We start from the raw sequence: 4,925 nt of genomic DNA, 5'->3' as shown, positions 1-4,925 counted from the left end.
GAGTGTGGCAACCCAGTAGTCATGATTACTTCGAATTCTGACAATATGAGGGTCATGCTGCAGGTAGTGCAGCAAGAAGGCACTTATGTGTCTTGCACATCTCGGAGCCCCAAAATTATTTTCCGGGCTAGATGCAGCTAAAAATTATTATTAATTTTAATTCTGGTGAAGCTTTAGTATAGATGGCCTAATAGGATCAGTGCTGCACACTGCTACAAAGCCCAAATTATTTTCCAGCCAAGATACAGATAAACATGATTAGTAATTTGAAAGCTTAAAACGGTTGGTAGGGTGATTTTAACCAATCATCAAGCTTTTACTCTCCCCAGGATGACACAGGGGTAGAAAAGTCGTTTCGGATCCATGATTTGTTCATCTTTATGAACGTGAGTCTGTCTACATTATCAGTGGAGAGCCGCGTGCACTTATCTGTCAGCACACCACCAGCAGCGCTGAACACACGTTCAGACAGAACGCTGGCTGCAGGGCATGACAAGATCTCCAAGGCGTAAGTGGCTAGCTCCGGCCATTTATCCAGATTGGAAGCCCAAAAAGAGCAAGGGTCCAGTGACACAGTCATGGCTTCAATGTTTACTTGGAGATACTCCTGTACCATCGTCTCTAGGCGTTGACTATGTGTCAGACTTCTTGTCTCCTGTGGCCTTGCAAAGGATGGGCTAAAAAAGTGGTGAAATGATTCCGCAAAATTGATGTTACCAGCAGATACTGTGGTTCTGTTACGGTTTGAGTGCTGAACACTTGACGGTCCCACGGTTGGCAAGTTGGAACTGTGAGATTCACTACGTGCACCACTGGTATTTTGTGGAAAAGCACATGTAAGATTCTGCAACAGTCTCTGCTGATACTCCTGCATGCGTGCATCCCTTTCTATGGCAGGAATAATTTCTGCAAATTTACTTTTGTACCGGGGATCTAACAGTGTGGCAACCCAGTAGTCAGGATTATTTCTAATTCTCACAATTCGAGGGTCATGTTGCAGGTAGTGCAGCAAGAAGGCACTCATGTGTGTTGCGCATCCAGGAGCACCAAGTCCCTGTTGTGTTGGTGGCGAGGTAACAATCATGCTTCCTTCCTCTGTCCTCTCCCCCCAACCTCGCACAACAGAAATGTGATCAAGGTCTCCCTCATCTGATGAGTCTTCCATCAGTTCGTCCTCCACTTCTTCCTGGGCTCCTGCACCTTCCTCACTAGTTTGGCTGCTATCATGCGCCCTAGTAAAACCATCTCCCCCACCCTCACATGCCTACCGCCTTGGTGCTGCCGACCGTCTGGACCTTGCAGATGTTAGCCCTTCCGCATACAACTCCTCCTCCTCTACTTCCTCCACCTCCTCTTGTGCCACCACCTGACTCCGAATTCTGTTTAACATGTGCTCCAGCATGTAAATCACCGGAATAGTCATGCTGATAATGGCATCGTCAGCACTAAACATCTTCGTCGCCATTTCAAAACTGTGCAGAAGGGTGCATAGGTCCCTGATCTGAGACCACTCCTCCAGCGTGATTTGCCCCACCTCTGGATCTCGTTGGCCCAGGCTATACGTCAGAACGTATTGCACCAGGGCTTGTCGGTGCTGCCACAGTCGCTGCAACATGTGCAGAGTTGAATTCCACCGGGTAGGCACATCGCATTTTAGCCGGTGAAGTGGCAGGCCCAACGACTTCTGTAGAGATGTAAGTCGCTGAGCTGCGGGATGCGAACGGCGGAAGTGAGCACACAGCGACCGTGCCCTCTGCAGAAGGCCATCTAGTCTGGGATAATGGGCTAAAAATTGCTGGACAACCAGGTTCAACACGTGAGCCATACAAGGCACGTGTGTGACATTGCCCCGGAGAAGGGCCGCACCCAGGTTTGCAGCATTGTCGCACACGGCCTTCCCTGGTTTCAGGTCCAGTGGAGACAACCATTCATGAAATTGGTTCTCCAGAGCTGACCACAACTCCTCAGCTGTGTGACTCACATTTCCCAGACATTTCAATGTAAAAACCGCCTGATGACGTTGAGCCCTACTGCCAGCATAGTAAGGAGGTGTGCAGGATCCCTTCTGCGCAGTTAGAAAGCTTGTGGCATGACCAGACAGGCTTTGGGTGCAGGTGGAAGACCGAGAGGAGGTTGAGGAGGCAGAAGCAGTGGAGGAACTTTGAGATAAAGAGGATTGACGCACAACTCGTGGGGGCGGCAAGACTTGGACAGCAGCCCCTTGTCCTGCTGTCACCATAGTTACCCAGTGCCCAGTCAGCGACATGTAACGCCCCTGTCCATGCCTACTCGTCCAAGTGTCTGTGGTGAAATGCACCCTGTCACACACAGAGTTTCTCAAAGAAGCGGTGATGTTGTGTGCGACATGCTGGTGGAGCGCAGGCACACCTTTCTTTGAGAAGTAGTGCCGACTGGGCATCTGGTACTGGGGCACTGCGACGGACATAAGGTCTCGAAAATCCTCTGTGTCCACCAGGCGGAAAGGCAGCATTTCTGTAGCCAAGAGCTTGCAGATGGTGAAATTCAACCTCTTAGCTTTGTCATGGCTAGGAGGAAATGGTCTTTTACTTGTCCACATCTGAGGGACCGAGGGCTGGCTATTGTGCTTAGACGGGGTTGATAAGGGTGTCCCCGGCAAACTGCCGGTCTGTGAGGAAGATGCAGGCGGACATGTTAGGTTGCCTTGATCCAAAGGTGGTGCTATCGATGTCGGACAGCGCTCAACACCAGCTGGTGTTACCACCTCCAAAGAAAATGATGACCTGCCATTCACGCTGGCTGTTGCGGGTAAAGAGGTGGCAGGTCTGCGCCCCAAAACAGGTGTGACTGCTGTCCCCCCAGTCACAGAGGATGAAGAGTCCGCGGATGCACAAGATATGGCAGACGGTGGTTGGCCCGGCCGGCTAGGCCGCATTGTAGCACACTGAGCTTCCCACTGCAACTTATGCTTCATGTCCATGTGCCGGTTCATGCACGAAGTACTCAAACTATGTATTTTTTGGCCTCTACTTAGCTTTTGCTGACAAATGTTACAGATAACACGAGTTGGGTCATCTTTATCGATCTGAAAAAATGCCCAGGCTATGCAAGGCTTAGCACCCATGCGACCGACCTGAAGAGCCACCACGACTTGTGGTGAGAGGCAGAGTTGTGTTTGAGGATGCAGTTGTTGACGTGCTTCCAGTACTACGTCTCTGTCCAGGAAGGCGCAACCTGACCTCGTTGTCACTAGCATCTTCCTCCACCTCCTCTGCTGACCTCATCTCTTGGCTGACTGTGGGTTGACAGTAAGTGGGATCTCCAACCTCATCATCATCACCCTGTGCGTTATCACACCCGTCGTCCTCAGAGCCAACCTGTTCCTGCCCTGACAAAAAACTAAAGTTGTCACTCCAATCAGGTATTTGAGTCTTATCATCGTCTTCCTCATTGTCTCCACCAACAGGAGTTACAGTTTGGGAATGAGGGTCTACATTATGGTCAGAACCTTCTGCGTCTGGTCCTGGATCCGACTCATAAAGATTCTGGGCATCAGTGCAGATCATTTCCTCGTCTGGATTCACAGAAGCGCTGGAGTCGACCTCTGATTCCCATGCTATAGTATGAATAAACAGCTCTGCAGACTCAACCACCTGTTCTACCTCATACTCAGACGGGCAGCTGGAGATTTGGGAGCTGTGAGGAAGCAAGTGCGATTGGGGTGACACCTTTGAGGACTGGAGTATTTGTGATGTTGAAGTTGATGTGGAGGAGAGCCCACTTAAAGGAGCACTTGATATCCGTTGAAGCACCTGCTGTTTTTGTGCCTCATCTGGAATTTGTAGCGATTGGCGTGGCCGTAAGAAAGGGATCTTATCACATTGTCCGCTAAAAGAAGTAGACATTTTATTTTGGCTGGAAGATGGTCTTTCTTCTGCAGATGTTACTGTTGCTTTAACACCTACCCCACGGACACAACCTTTTTTCCCCTTCCCAACACGCCTATTCCCCTTTCCACCAGCAGCAGGCCTTTTTCCACTCATTTTGGTGGTTAACTAATTAACAACTCTGGAGTTGTTTGCACAAAAAAACAATGGATGGGAACCGAGCAGAGCTGAGTGGCCAAACTGTGGTATTAGGCCAAAACTATTGGCTGGGTTAGATGCAGAAAAAAATTATATTCAATTTGCAACCTGATGGAGGTCAGTATAGATGGACTAATAGAGAAAGTCCCACACACTGCTAGAAGGCCAAATATTTTTTCAGAGCTAGATGCAGATAAAAATTATTTTTAATTTGCAACCTGATGGAGGTCAGTAGAGATGGACTAATAGAGAAAGTCCCACACACTGCTAGAAGGAGAAATATTTTTTCAGAGCTAGATGCAGATAAAAATTATTTTTAATTTGCAACCTGATGGAGGTCAGTATAGATGGACTAATAGAGAAAGTCCCACACACTGCTAGAAGGCCAAATATTTTTTCAGAGGTAGATGCAGAAAAAAATATATTCAGTTTGCAACCTGATGGAGGTCTGTATAGATGGATTAATAGAACAAGTCCCACACACAGCTAGAAGCCCAATATTTTTTCAGAGGTAGATGCAGAAAAAAATATATTCAGTTTGCAACCTGATGGAGGTCAGTATAGATGGACTAATACAACAAGTCCCACACACAGCTAGAAGCCCAATATTTTTTCAGAGGTAGATGCAGAAAAAAATATATTCAGTTTGCAACCTGATGGAGGTCTGTATAGATGGACTAATACAACAAGTCCCACACACAGCTAGAAGCCCAATATTTTTTCAGAGGTAGATGCAGAAAAAAATATATTCAGTTTGCAACCTGATGGAGGTCAGTATAGATGGACTAATACAACAAGTGCCACACACAGCTAGAAGCCCAATATTTTTTCAGAGGTAGATGCAGAAAAAAATATATTCAG

The sequence above is a fragment of the Phyllobates terribilis genome, unplaced genomic scaffold, assembly GCF_046119375.1.
Source record: "Phyllobates terribilis strain yellow unplaced genomic scaffold, ASM4611937v1 Scaffold_11__3_contigs__length_659146591, whole genome shotgun sequence".
In the NCBI taxonomy this organism is placed as follows: domain Eukaryota; kingdom Metazoa; phylum Chordata; class Amphibia; order Anura; family Dendrobatidae; genus Phyllobates; species Phyllobates terribilis.
The sequence above is the reverse complement of the archived record's forward strand: the minus strand, read 5'-3'. Positions refer to the sequence as shown.